The sequence below is a fragment of the Hemicordylus capensis genome, chromosome 1, assembly GCF_027244095.1.
Source record: "Hemicordylus capensis ecotype Gifberg chromosome 1, rHemCap1.1.pri, whole genome shotgun sequence".
In the NCBI taxonomy this organism is placed as follows: domain Eukaryota; kingdom Metazoa; phylum Chordata; class Lepidosauria; order Squamata; family Cordylidae; genus Hemicordylus; species Hemicordylus capensis.
The window spans coordinates 57,554,705-57,570,130 of NC_069657.1; the positions used below are offsets into that span (position 1 = coordinate 57,554,705).

The following is a 15,426-nucleotide window of genomic DNA, read 5'->3' on the forward strand; positions in this document are numbered from 1 at the left end:
GGCAGGGGCAGCAGCTTCCCACCCTCCCCACCAGCCTCCCTCAGAGTCACCCAGGCCACCAGTAGCCCAATTTTGGCCTTCTCTGCCCCATTCTGTGCCTTTTATGGCCCATTCTAGTGACCTTTACACAAGAGCAGAGGTCACTAGAATGGGCTGGAGAAGGCACAAACCGGGCTGCTGCTGGCCCAGGCTACTTTGGGGGAGGCTGGCGGGAGTGGGAGGGAGCTGTTCCCACTGCCCCTGCCTCTCCCCCAAATTGAGTTAAAGAACCCCTGACTCCCCTCCCACCACCTCTCTAGCCTTAGAGAAGCCTCCCTGCCACTTTACTGGTATAGACAACGGCTTAGTACACCTCCCATTATAACACATATCCAATGATATCTATCTCTTAACGGTCTCCCCATTTCACCTATGTAGAAAGAGAAGCATTCCAAACACACAATCTTATAAATCACCACCTTTATACAAACTCAACCCTCTCTCCTTTCACAAATACTGCAGTCTTTAAACTCACACTTCTTATTATATAATCAAGAGAAATAAACCAATTGTTGTTTCAGCGTTATTGGTGCACTACACACTACATTAGCTTTAACTCCATGTCTCTCCAGAAGGTTCAGAGTCCGCCAGATAAATTTGTTAGTAACAAATGGAATTTTCAACACTGGCAATCCTTTTGTGAAACGGGCAGACTGTAAAGAGATAGATATAATGAGCATTCATTTGTGACATAGTTACATGCACCGGTCCTTCCTCTTCAGTCATTAAAGGATGTTAGTGTTCCTCCATCAGATGCCAGGCAGACTGACCAGGCATCACCATTCACCAGGTCAGGCCATTCTCAGAAATCAGACCCCCAAGCTCTGGTTTGGCATACAAGGTCAGGAATTTTGACTTTAACCTAATTAGCCTTATTGCTGGGAAGCAGCTTCCACATCAGCTCATCCCAGACTTCTGTGCATAATTGTTAGAAAGGCTTGTCAAGTAGAGGACTGAGCCCTTAGCCATCCACTGGAGATATGCTTGAATCCTGGAGATATGCTTGAATCCTGTTTCAGTTACTGGACTGATATAGGGTGTTCAAAATCCATGTGACTGCTTAGGGCTCCTTTCCTCCAAATGTTTATGGTGGGTGTTCCCAAATCCACTTGCCCTTAAGGCCTAGTTCTTGTCTGAAGCAATAACATCCCCAAGCCATCCTGATCTGGAAGGAGGAAGGTTGCTATGGGGGGGGGGGGAATGAAGGCCTGAATGCCAGTCCTTCCTGGTCCTGAATCCAGCAACCTATCAAAGTGCATTGGAAGCCATAGTAACATACAGAAGCATATCCAGGGAAGGAACAGAATGTTCAGCAATGTCCAAGGAAGAGCAGAGGACTCAGTCCCAATACACAAGCTTGGTGGAGACTAAAGGAAGACGTCTTCCTCAAACCCAGTATTCCTTCTCCTGGTCTATACCATTGAATGACACTAGCCTGGGCACAGCAAGGCAGCAAAAACTCAGTACCTGCCTCTGGTCGACACCTTCATCCCTTTCAGTGTTGGGCCCCTCCATCCAAGTGTGAAATGTTGAGCTGCCTTTTAAAAAAAAAATCATTTTAGAGAAGAAGCAACAATAACTGGTATTAAATGAGTTGTCTTCATTTATTTTTAAGGTATGAAAACTAACCTTCTGCCTTAGCTCTTGTGTCTTTGTCAAAAACTCAAGTACAAAATACAAATTTACTTATGGATTTATCCGATGTTACCTACCTTTTCACGTAGTCCTGTGGGAATGTGGTAGGACCAACTGGAACTGAATACATAGAGCACCTTTAAATTGTTAGAATTCTGAAGCCATTCATCAGGGAAGGGGGAACAAAGGAAACTGTATCCAGCCCTTAATTTGTCCTTCCTGAACAGCTGCTTATAGTTCACATGCTATCTAATAAAATAATAATAATAATAATAGCAGCAGCAGCAGCAGCAACAACAACAAGTTTATTTGTTAGCTGCCCCATAACAAATTGTCCTCTCGGCAGCTTACAACACACCATTAAAACATGAGATAACAGACCAAAAAAAGGAGGGGGGGAATACAATACAAAAACAATTTTAAAAACATTTTAAAACATTGAAATATTACCCCCAAGCAGATGAGGGTCAGATTAAATAAAGCTCTGCTTAGGTACCACCAGCTTCAAATTAGAGATCTTAGCACTACAGACAATTTTAGTATTCTAATGGCATTAAAAAATTTAGGTTTTTTAAAGGGGGTTCAAATGCTTTAGGATTTAGAATTTTTAAAGGGACACGAGTGCTTCCATAGTGTGTACTGCCCCCAACTGGACTGGGATATTTTAAAATTAGTTACGTGCATATGATGAATATTTATATACCACTTTTCAATAAAAGTTCCCAAAGCAGTTTACTGTTACCAGAACTGCCCCAGAGTGCTGGCTAGAAACTCCAACTATGCTTTTGGCTTAAAGTGGGAAAATTAGCTTGGCTTGGGGAGCAGTTTGGTTCCAGTATTAATTTAAGCAAGTCTTGGTGCATAGGAATAGGGATGTGAATAGAACCCTGGAGGTGTGGTCTGGCACCGGTGGGGGGGAGCTCCCTTTAAGGGTGGGGGTGTTGCATTTACCCCTCCCGCCACTTTCCCCCCCACCAGCACTCTGTTTTTCCAAAATGTTTTTGGGGTGGCAGCATTCCTCCCTGCCCCCGTTGCTTCCCAGAAATACTGGAAGTAGCAATCACACGTGAGCCCACTTAAAAACAGAGCACCAATGCAGGGAAAACGGTGGGAGGGGTAAGTGCAACACACACACACACTGCCCTAAAGAACCACACACACACCCGGCGCCGGACCACCAGACCCAGCCACATTTGAACCAGTTCAGAGGCCTCTATAATAGCCTTCAGACTGGTTCATGCACATCCCTATATAGGAAAAGATGGAGGTGGCAGAAATACAGTTTAAAGCTTTATTAAGAATAAAATGGTGATACTGAAAGTAAAAAGAGTTTGGTTAGGAAAATGCAATAAATCTTGGCTAATATTCTAACTGAGAGTCTTGCAGAAAACAATTTAGCTGAAGTCCTAATGGAGAATCAATTGGTTTGGCTAAGGTTCTAAACCAAAGCCTGGCTGAAGGCTTGTATCAAAGAGTGCCAGTGAAGCAGAGAGGGAGGCAAAGAGAGAAAAGTGGCTGAGGAGGCTTAGAAGGGCAAGATGTTAGTTATACCTTATCCTTCCTTGGGTTGTTGGTGCGTCCATTGCACATTGGTTGGTCTCTTCACCAGTAGACAGGTGGGAGAAATCAAGAAAGAAATGAGCAGTAAAGGACTGCAACTCACATGTCTGAGAGACTGCCAGATACTGTAATTAATCCAAGGAGACTCCCCTCCATGATGTAAATACTCTCTCTGTGCTGTGATGACTCTGAAAACATGGTGGGGCCTAGGAAGATATATTGAAAATCATACCCTGAGGCTTGAATTGAATCAGTCAAGGGGGCTTCTCTTTCCCTGGAGGGCAAGGATGTTTGTGCAAAACAAAGCCATCCATTGCTAGCTGGATTGAGTCACTTTGAGTGGATTTTGCACCACAAAACGCAGAGGTAAAGCTATGAAAGTATGCTGCATTTTGAGAATGGAGCTGAGCTCAGTTGCATATCTCAAGATCGGGATGTCTTCATCTGTAAAAGATTACAAGTAGCTAGTTTCTATGGGCCACTTCTCCACTAAGTCCTCACTAGACAATTTGTTACTCATCATGAGTTGGGAAATATACTGTATCTTTGCTACTCCTAGAAGGAGTCTGTCTAGCTGAGGAAATTCCTCCCTGACTGGTTTATTTCTTTGAAATAGAGTCGGCTCGTGGGCTGATGACTCTCTGTAAGAGAAAGAAGTGGGCGTGTCCTATTCAGTCAGATTGCTAGTTTGACATGAGGCACGTTGCCCCACACTTGCTCATGCCAACGACCACTTGTGAATGCTATGCTGTCTTTTTAGCTTAGGTAGGGTGAAAAGTTGATTGTTCACTGATCAAGAGACCATGATGCAGTGCTGCTGAATCATCGAATAAAGGGATACTTTGCAGCGCTGCCCTGAAACAGAACCAGTGCTGTCCCAGCAGCACCATCGTGCTGTCTCAGCAGCACGATGCAGTGCTGCTGAGACACTGAATAGAGGGGTTCTTTGCAGCGCTACCCCAAAACAGAGTGATACTGGCAACATTGATTGATTGATTAAGTGCTATAAAGTCAGTGTCAAGTCTTAGTGGCCGCATAGATAGATTCTCTCCAGGATGAACTAGCAACATTACATTACATTACATTACATTACATAAATATAAATATAAATATAAATATAAATATAAATATAAATATAAATATAAATATAAATATATAAAATGGCTCCTCAAAGGACTCACAATCTTAAAAAGAAATATAAGATAGACCTCAGCAACAAACATTGTAGGTAAAGGTGTGCATGAACCAACGTTCAAGCACTGGTTCGACACCCCAGGAGGGCATCAGGGAGCGGGAGCTTTAAGAAAGAGGAGAACAGGTCCTGACCTGCTCTCTGCCACCCCATGCAGCTTCCTGCTTGGGTGGCAATCATCCCAAATACACGCGTGCGGCACCAGCATGCACATGGCATCTGTGCATGTGTGGGCACCATTTGTGTGGTCAGCATGCACATGGTGCCTGCACCATGTGCATACTGGCACCGTGCATGGATACTTGGGACAATTGCGACCCCCAGAAGAAAGCTGCATGGGGCAGCAGAGAGCGGGTAAGGACCTGCACCCCTCTTTCTTAAAGCTCCCGCTCCCCGCTCCCATCCCCACTGTACCAACCAATTCAGATTTGGTTCATGCACACCTTTAACTGGAGGGATGCTGCGCTGGGGATGAATAGGGCCAAATTATTCTCCCCTTGCTAAATAACGAAAATTACCACTTTTAAAAGGTGCCTCTTTGCTCAGTTAGAAGGGGACTAGTTTGATTTAAAAACTAATCAGACTTTGCTCCTAATATGAACCCTCATATAATCCAGCCTTTGGGTTCTATTCACATTTTTAAAATGCCCATCTTGAAGGGCAGATATTATTCAGTGCAATATATAAACAACATAACATGCAGTTCATCCTATCTGCATACAGTATTTGTAAATACTATGCTAGGTTTATAATAGTCAATTAATGGCTCCCTGTGTCAATAATTTGATATTTCTATCTATAGATATGGTGAGTGACAAGGAAGGTAAATCCAATATGCTTGTAAGCAAGATGAATAAAACAGATAATTTTTCTTTCAGTGTCTGTCAAGTAGTTTTTTGCAGAATGTACAGAAATATATTGACATCCACATGCTATTCAGAGTAATCTTGCATAATTATATCTCATTTTCAAACAAAAATGGGAGAAGTATCCATTTTAGCATATTTACTTAAAGCATGTAATCCTTTCTCAGAAATTCCTCTGTAACAGTTACTTAGAAAAGTCTTAGGCAAATATGGCAAAATAAGTTTGAATATTTAACATTTTTTCACTAAAGAGAGAGTAAGTTAAGTGGCAAATTTCAGCACGCATTCCTTAAATATATTGTGCCCTCTTATGTTCAAAAGCTTTTTATCCAAAGGGCATTTGGAAACCATCTGATTTTTTTCTATGCCTACATGTTTTAGATCCTCATGATTTCTGAGGTAAATTCACAGTCAATAAATAATGCAGACTAATCCTGTGAATCCTTACATGGAAGTAAATCTTCTTGAGATAAATGGTATTTACTCCCAAGTAAGAGTATGTAAAATTGCAGCCAGGTGTTCTATTAGAAATCATTGGAAAAGATATTTGAAACAGTTATATTTGTTAAAAAAGCATAAATTAGTACTTAATGTATTCATTTCTATGCCTGCTTTATACATCGATACAGTACTTTTGACTCCCAGCAACATGCTCTTGACATTTTGCAAAATGGAAACCTCAGAGATAGTAATTCGGCAACCTGATTGTAGAGGGCTGAGCAGAAACTTTGTACCCAAAGAAAGATGCTACTAAAATCCTGTCTTCAATGCATATACAACTGAGCCCTATTCACACATCTCAATATCTAAAATGCTAAGGTCATGCATGGCTCATCTCTTGAGAGTTCTGACAACAGGCAGGGAGGAGGGCTCTGCAGTGGACAGCTGCTGCTGAAGAGGAGCGGGAGGGCGGTGGAAGAGGGAGGGTGACAATGGCAAAGAGGGAGAAGGCACAGAGGAGGGCTGAGCGGTGGACAGAGGGGCAACTGCTGCCGTGCTCAGAACTGAGGGCGGTGTGAGTAGGGGCCACGGTCTCTGCTTCCTCTTCACCCTCTGGCCGCCTTGCCACCAGAGCCAAGGAGCACCTCGCTTCTCCAGCCCGCCAGCAAGCGCTCCAGGAAGAGCAGCGGCATCATGGTGGCAGCTTAGGCCAGCTCCAACCGCCGGCCTTCATTGTGTTGCCCCACCAAGTCTCCTCGTGAGGAAGATGGCCAAGCAGGGGCTTTCTATCCGGCCTGCATGGTTCACCCTCACAGACCTTTCTCCCCCTGGCTTAAGGCGGGGAAGGGGGCTGGAACATCGGTGCGGGGAAGAGACACGGCCAGCGGGGCATAGGAGAGGGGAGAGTGGGGCAGGGATGGTAGCGGAGGTGGCGAAACCTCCTTCCTTGGGCCCTCCGGCCACTCTAATGTCAGTTCAGGTTGTTTTCGGCCCATTTTGGCCAAACCTGACATTTGGGCTGCAGGAGGGCCCAAGGAAGGAGGTTTTGCCGCCTCTACTGCCATCCCGGATGGCAGAGGGCAACTTAAGGCAGGTGGGAAGGCAGGGCAGGGGGCCAGATCTGCAGGGTGAGAGACAGGGAGAACTCGTGTGCAGATGTTCTGCACCGGGCCAGCTAGTTAAGTTTAATGCATATACAGTCTATTATGCATGTACAGATCTGTTCACAGATATAGTTATTTGGATGTTATGTTCAGTGCACGTACAGCAGTACACTTCCTATCTGTACTATGCATTTGAGGGAGCGGTATCATTTAAAAATGAATGCATGTACAGTCATTCATACCAACACATGCATATACAGAGAGAGACTCCTGTAAACATGTACAACTTGATATCTTTGTGTATGTTGGGATTTTGCCATAGCATTGTCTAAGTTCTTGTATTAGACATGCTTTTGACATGTTTTGTCTCTAAGTACTGGCTTGGGGGTGGAATCACAGTTTGTTTGTTTGTTTGTTTGTTTGTTTGTTTGTTTGTTTGTCTGCTTCTTACTTGCTGTCCTGAATTCAAATTGAGAGCTTCTTCCTCTCTTCATAGGAGACACCTAGTCTGTTTATTGTTTTCTTAGCCTATGTTTTAATTAGAAATAAATATCAAACTCTTGTTTCTCAGTTAAAATAAGCTTATACAAGATAAGCAATTACTCTGCAACAGTGTAGAGTATGTGTACTTACAGATTTGTATGCAGGTACAGTTATTCACATGTTATGTTGAACACCCTATAGGAGTACACTTCCTGTCTCTTTCCTGCATTTTAGGGGTTCAGTGCTCAGGTTGACTTTTAAAATAAATGGAAGTACAATCATTCACACAAAAATGTGTACTGTACATACTAGGTATTCATAGTAGTAGTCATAGTCGTCATTGTCGTCATTGTAGTAGTAGTATTCACTTTCTTCTGAGGTTTAGAGTCTAGAACTACACCACTCTGCAAGGGTGGGGGACCTCTAAAAATGGTCCACCCCCAGAGACTGGTGGACTCCGATGGATTCCTGAAGGCTCTGGGGGATTTTCCATAGCTCTAGTTGCTCTCTGGAATGGAGAGACGGCTCAGGCGGTTGACACAATTGTTCCCAAGTGCCCTCTCCCGCAAAGCAGAGCCGATTCAGTGCTTTGGTATACACCTGAGCTGAGGGCAATGAAGCAAGCTAGGAGATGGCTAGAATTTAAGTGGAGAAAAACTTGGGGTGAGTCTGAGTGAACCCAGGTTAGAACTCATTATCACGCCTATTCTGTGGCAGTGATGGAACAGAAGATTTTTTTTTCCCCTGTCCACCATTGCATCATCTCAAGGTTGTCCAGTGGGACTTTTCCAGGTGGTGTGGGGCCTCTTGAAATCTGGTCTTGGATAAGATGTATCAGAACCCTCGGTAGATTGCTGTGACACATTAGCACAGCACTTTCAGGGTAAAGTCGCTCGTATTCACCATGAGTTGGACTCCACAGCTGATGCAGTGTCATTGGGAGAGGTGTCCAGAGTAACACCTGGTCCAGTTTTGCTGGAGTGTTTCAATTATTGGTCCCCGAGGATATGGACAAGGTGTTTAGTCAAATTCAGCTGACCACATGCTTGATTGTTTCTTGCCCTTCATGGCATATTAAATGTAATAGGGAGGGAATTTTTAGCTGGGCCCAACAGGTTCTAAATACCTCAGTGAGAGAGAGAGAACAGTTCCAGCTCCACTGGAGGTAGCTACTATTCAACCATTCCTAAAGAAATCCAGTCTGAACCCAAAGGATGTAAACAACTTCAGGGCTGTGCTCAATATTCCGTTCCTGGGCAGGGTGCTTGAGCATCTAGTGGCTGACCAGGTCCAGGAATTCTTGGAGGACCACAGTTACTCATGCTCTGGTAACTTCTCACTTAGATTACTGCAATGCATTGTATTTGGGGCTGCCTTTGAAAACAATCCATAAACTGCAGCTGGTACAACATAGGGCTGCAAGATTATTAACTGGGACTAGACATTTTGATCATATTACTGTAGGAGAAGAATGGCAGTTCAATTCCCATTAGCAGAACAAAGCCAGTTTGGGGCGAATTCAGCCAAGCAAGAGGTCTGAAGACAGTTCTTTAGGTTTGAAGAACAACAAGGATTTATTTAGAAGTTACAAAAGGATAGGAAAGCTGAGCTTAAGGCTGAAAGGGGAGAGAGACTAAACAAACAGCCATCTCCGGAGAGACAAAATGGAGCACTGAAAGAACAAAGCGGGGAGGAGTCCAGCACTTTTATCCATGATCCTAACTCCTCCCCTCTTTGTTCTTCCTGGGTCATGAAAGACCCAAGTGTGATAGACACACCTGGGTCATGACCCGGCCATGGAGAGGCCCATGGGGCATGTGTGGTAGCCTCCAAAATGACCACCGCCACCGGAGGAAGAGCCAGAATGGCCTGAAAATGGGCCAAACCAATTATTTTTTAGAGCAGGAGAAGGTCAGAGGGGTGGGGGAAGGAGATGGCAGACACTCGGCCGCTGACCCAGACCCAGCAGTGAGTTTAAAAAGAGATATTCTTTTAAAACTTAGAACCCCCGAACTGGCTCCGAGCCAGCTTGGGGAGTTCAACTCGAACTCAAGCCAAATAGGACTCACTCCAGCTTGAGCGTGAGCCCTTGATCCAGCCCGGTTCAATGGCAAACCAGCTCAACTCCAAGCCGGTTCCCACATCCCTTATTCCCCATTCTGCAAGTGTGACAGACATACCAATAGAATTGAAAGAAGGTATTAGTAATGATTTCTCCCTCTCTCTCCCCTTCCTTCTAAAGCTAAACTGTGCACTCCAGGTTCTCTCTCTCTGGCAAGGCATAAGCTGATTTAATTGCAATTTGGACCTTTACACTAAAACACCTCTTTGTGACTCTCCAGTCTATATTGCTACCCTGTTTCCCCGAAAGTAAGACCTACCCCGAAAGTAAGACCTAGCAGTAATTTCTGATGTACCGCTAATTGCCCTAGTGCATTTTGGGGGGCTAAAATTAATATAAGACACTGTCTTATTTTCGGGGAAACACGGTAGTTAAATTTTATTGCCTTTTATCAATTACCTATTTTTCATTTCCTGTATCCCAATAATCCCTGAGTAAATCCAATTGTACCATATTCCTAACTCAAGTCCTAATTTCCAGGCCAAAGCTTTGCATAAATTGACACTCTAATGCACTGTTTACTCTAGTCTCATTAATTCCCCCACACAAGCTCAAAAGTCGTCTCGGGACATTCCACTAGTGTTCCAGAACAGTTCATTTAACATTCCATCCCGTTTATGGAATAGCCTCCCCAGTGAGGTTCGCCCCTGGCTTCATCACTTTGTTCTTTTAGATACTAGGCAAAGACCTTTTTGTTCACTCAGGCCTTTTAAATTTTGATTTTTAGATTTGATTTTTAAACTGATTTTAAAGGAGTTTTTAAATTGCTTTGTATTGTATTTTGAATTTTATTTTTTCTGCTTTTGGTCTTTTATGATTTTATGTGTCATATGTTTTTTATTTTATGTTTTAATGCTGTATTGTGAGCTGCCCAGAGAACAATTTGTTATGGGACAGCTAACAAATAAAGTTGTGTAGTAGTAGCAGTAGTAGTAGTTGTTGTAGTACTTGTTGTAGAAGTAGTATTTACAGATACCTGAATGTCTGAATAGGGCTTAATTGTCCACCAGATCACACCCTGGTATCGCTATGCCATTTGCCCCAGATACAATACTCAAGAATCAATTGTCAAAATATATTGACAGAAATTTCATGATTGTATATTGGCAAGACTGAGGGGAAGAATAGGTTTATCTTGCAAATAAATTTGGAATGAAGATACTGCAAGAGATTTAAAGAGTGGTGCATTAAGATTACACCATAATATCACCCAGTCCAAGCCCTATCACTTGATATTATTTGGAATTTTCCCCCTGAGATGCTCATCCTGAGATGCAGCCTTCCCTTATGCTTAATTATTGCACTCCTGCATATCTGTGTTCAGTTGCACTGATATGATAGATGTGACTTCCGTGCTGCTCTCTTTAGGATAGTATGGTTTAATAAAGTTTTTATGAAGAAACTGTGCTCTGCTTGAGGGATGTGTGTTGAAAAACAGCATAGACGTTTTGAATTTTTTAAAAAAAACAACCTTCTAACTAAATCCAAAGGGTCAGAGCACACAATTCTAGAAGTATCATTAGAACTTGTGTGTGCATGTGTGCATGTGCACATATGTATAGATTTAATATTAATATAGAAGCCATTGGAGGGACAGAAAGATGAGGGAAACAGGGTATTCAGCCCTTTGTCCTCCTAATTAAAATTGCTCTCCTCACAAAGCTGCTGTGGTTTCTAGCAACAAAGCTCCTATTGGCCCCAATGGAAGCTTCCCTCCCATATCTAATAGCAGCTTCAAGGGGGAAAGGTGATTTTGATTGGGACCATATTATGAAAGGAAAGGGTTAAATCTCCCCTTCCCATTATCCCAGCACTGATTCGCCCTGCAGCAGTTATTTTAATGCTTAATAAAAGGAATGAACATTCTAATGCTGCTTCTAGCATCATAAGTTAGAGATTTTTGCTGGAGAGATAATCAAGAGGTAGATATTCATAAATGTCATTATCTGGACAGTGGTGGCAGAGGGGGAGTGGGGTTACTTGCTTGAGCCTTATTAATGTGCATAGCTTTTTAATATGATCATTCTCCACACTTAATAGCCTGGAAGTCACTTGCTTCCCCAGAGCACACATAGTCTGTGCTTGACCTATGTAGCAAAGGAGCTAATTAAATGGCCTCCGTTATCACTCCTTTTACAGTTCCTACCCAGCTGTGTGCTACCTGTATGCTTCAAAGCAAAACATATGTCGTGCTGAAAACCATGAACTAACAACTGAAAAAAATGTCAATTTAAAATGTCATTGGCTTAAACCAATGGAAGGCTTTTAAGTTACAAGTTGACAGGATCACACATATGGCAATTATTGACTCTTTCACTATGTGAACATTATCGCACACAAATGGATTAACAACACAAGAAACTTATCATTATAGGATCAAATCCCCCTAACCCACAATACCGTAATACAGGTTACGTGCTCATTAGTTTGGAATTTTTAAAAGCACACTAATTTGCATGTAGTTACATGGTATTTGTCAGTAAACCTTAACTTAGCGTAGAATTAAAGAACAGTTGGATAATACTCCTACTACCAGAGTTAAAATCAAATAGAAGTTTAGCAAAGGACATCACCATGGCTTTTATAAAAAGGCACAGATAATAGCTTCTTCAAATTCATTTCTTTTTGCCCAAGCTTAGTTCTCGAACTAGTTTTCAGTGGACAACATCCTAACACTGCACTTGAGCTGGTAAATATGCTGGAGTAACAGGATAGACACATTTAAAATAAGCAAAATAAATACAAACTAGCTGGGCTGGGCGCAGAGCATCTGGGCCTCTAGTTCTCCTTCTGCCAGGGGCGTAATGATAGGGGGGCAGGCAGGGCACGTGCCCTGGACGCCACCTGCTAGGGGGCACCAAAAAGTACCCCCGCCGATCCCCTGTCTTTGACGGAAAAAAAAAATTTGTGATTTTTTTTTTAGTGCACTGTCTGCAGCAGTCCACAAAGAGCAGTCCCTTTTTGGCGCCCCCTCACTCCCCGCCCCGCCGCCCCGCCACCCCGCCCCGCCACCCCCGCCCCGCCACCAGTTGCGACACTCCTTGCTCAGGCTCGCTCCCCGCTCCGCCCCCGCTGCCCCGGAAGGAGTTGCCCGCCTGGCCTTGGAAGTTGTCCTGAGGCTGAGCAGAGTCCGGCCCAGAGCAAGGCCTGGCTGCCGCTCTCGGGACGGGAGCTCCGGTTTGGCCAAGCGGGGAAGGAGGACTCGGGGTTGCTGTCGTCGTCTGGCTACCCGCAGGCGGCTTGGCCTCATGAAGAAGCCAGGTGAGCATGGAATCTCCCACTGGCGCTGCCGGCTCTTCCTCTCCCCGCCGACCCAGTGCTTTCCTTTCGGGGATTCGCTTCGGGCTGCGGTGTGAGAGCTGCGGCGGCAGCTGGCAAACCGGCGGAGACACAGGCAGAGGAAGACGCGCACTCTCTGTTTTCCTTTCCTTCTGGCAGGGTGGGCGGCAGGCTTGGCACCGCCAGGGTGAAGGCAAGCAAAGGGCGACTGGCTGCTGACTTCTCCAGCAGTGTCCATCTGCTTAGGCAGCTGCTGCCCAGCAGGAGGGGATGGCAAGAAATGGGCAAAGCGCAGGAGGGATGGGCTGCCTGGAAGCGGGACTGTGGCGGCGGCGGTTGCTCCATATTTTGCTCGTGCAATGCTCCTGCTGGTGGGGAGAAGAGGAAGACGGCTGAGGTAAATAAACACCCGCCTGAACAATCTCTTTGGCTGGGCAGCTCTCTTGGTTTCAATGTCACCGGGTGACTGGTCTCGGGGGCTCCGTCTCCTCGTGAGGTGTGTGGTGTCGAGTGCTTCCACTGCAGGTGCAAGGGGCGTCTGGGGGCCGAGTGTCTGTCTTGTGCTAGGCTCCTGTTGGAGATGATGCTTGTTCCTGATCATTTACTTGACAGGTAATAAGTTGCACTAGTGCGGTATACGTTCAAAAAATGAGGTGGTGGAGATGGGCAGACACTCGTGTGTTCTATGGAACTGTGAGATCCGTTTCAGTTGTAGTACTCTGCAAGTCAGTTAGGCTGAAATCTTAAACATATTAACTAGCAGCTAAGTCCCAGTGGAATTTATTTCTAGATAAAAGTACATAACTCTTGGTTAGGTGGCCTTGTGCCCTTGTATTCGTGGAACTTAAATTGGCTTATAGTGTTTCAATATGATAGGATTGTATGGATTGCAAAGCCGCCTAGAGATTTACATATTAGGCAATATTTTTAAAAAATGATAAATATAAAGCATGGTTTAAATAGTAATCTTGAAAGGCTAGTTTTTGTGGGCTAATAAGGGAAACCATTTGAATAATGTAATTGCTGTCTCCCCCCCCCCCCCACAGGTTGTGGTCCTTATATATTAAGATTATACGATGACTAGAATTCTCAGAGGTGAAGAGAGAAACAAAGATTGATGCATGAAACATGTGTGTCAGTCAGATGTATGTTTGGGGGGCGGGGGGGTCACAATTTCAGTGCTTGCCCTAGGCGCCGTTTTCCCTAGTTACGCCTCTGCCTTCTGCCACCACCACCATTTTCATTGCCCACCTGCCCTCCCACCGCTGCCGTTTTCTTTGCCCACCTGCCACCACCGTTCCTCCACCCACCCACCTGCTGCCGCCATTTTCTTCCCCCACCCACCCACCAGCTGCCGCTGTTTTCTTCTCCCCCTCACCCACAAGCCTGTCCACCGGCACCAGTGCTTTCCTCTCCCCCTGCCGGCAGCTCACTCGCAAACTCTCACGAAAGCTGCCACACATGGGATTAGTGATGGGTATACCTTAGAGAAATAGAGAGAGAGAGATGGGAGCAAATAAATTCCTGAAAATTCCCATGTGGAATTAACAGTGAGGCAGAAGGACAGATTCCAGCTTCCAACCAGAACAGACCTATGTGGATAGTATAGGACAGATCCTTGTGAATAGCACCAGTCTGTGTTCACACTCTGTCATAGTGTGGGGACAAACTGAGATACACATGTTACTGGTTAACAGGAGTTTGATTAGTGAAAGGAATAATCTACTAGCTGACATTCTGATTACCTCAATGTGCATGCTTCTAACACCAGCGCATATGTAGCAGTGGTCCTTATGCTAGTCCTTGTATTTCTGAAGTACAAGCACTCTTGAGCAAGATTGTCAGAAGTTTCAGAAGAACGTCAAGAGTTTCAGAAGTGTGTGTGTGTGTGTGTGTGTGTGTGTGTGTGTGTGTGTGTGTACTGATACATGCATGCTGATATTAGGAGCATGCACACTGTCAGGATGTCAGTCACTATGCACAACGGCCATCCAGTGCTGTCCACCCTGTTGATACCCTATTGATAAGCTGATCCCCATTCACTGGGGGATTCTTTGTTGGGGAAGCAGAAGCCCAGCACAGGGAGGTAGTTCCCTTTCTACATTCTACTTCTCAGAAGCAGAGTAAGAGCAAAGGGGAAGAGAGTTATTACTGCAGGGGATTTTTGTTTGGTTTTGTATTTTGTCAGTTAAAAACACAGCTCATGAGAACACACTTTTCATGAGTTTTGTTTTATTTTAGCCTTTTCAGTGATTGTCATTCTTGACATATTTAATACCTCCTTGCTTTTTTCCCATAATAAAATGTTTCTATAGACCCATAATTTCTATATGATTCTGTTGAACAGAGCTAGATATATGGCTTACACCATGGTAACTCAAGTGGAGGCTATGACCAGGAGCGCTTTCTATCAGCTTCGGCTGATTCGACAGCTGCATCCATTCCTTGAAGAGAACGATCTCAAAACAGTGGTGCATCAGCTGGTGATCTCCAGGCTCAGCTACTGCAATGAGCTCTACATGGGGCTGCCTTTGTACGTAGTTCAGAAACTTCCGTTAGTTCAAAATGCAGCAGCCAGATTGGTCTCTCGGGTAACCCGGAGAGACCATATTATGCCTGTCCTAAAACAGCTACACTGGCTGCCGATATGTTTCCGGGCGAAATACAAAGTGCTGGTTATTACCTTTAAAGCTCTGAATGGCTTGG

At 44.5% G+C, this 15,426-nt stretch overlaps 1 long non-coding RNA gene across 1 annotated transcript in view; it reads right to left on the bottom strand.

Annotated features, from left to right (window-relative positions):
* Positions 1-340: 340 nt before the first annotated feature.
* The window catches only part of LOC128340024 (uncharacterized), a 33,020-nt gene continuing 17,934 nt past the window's right edge, over positions 341-15,426 (bottom strand). Inside the window, exons 2-3 of the long non-coding RNA XR_008313404.1 lie at positions 1,507-1,577; positions 341-692 (exon numbers count right to left, since the gene is read on the bottom strand). This is a non-coding gene — a long non-coding RNA (uncharacterized LOC128340024). The remainder of the gene's footprint in view (positions 693-1,506; positions 1,578-15,426) is intronic.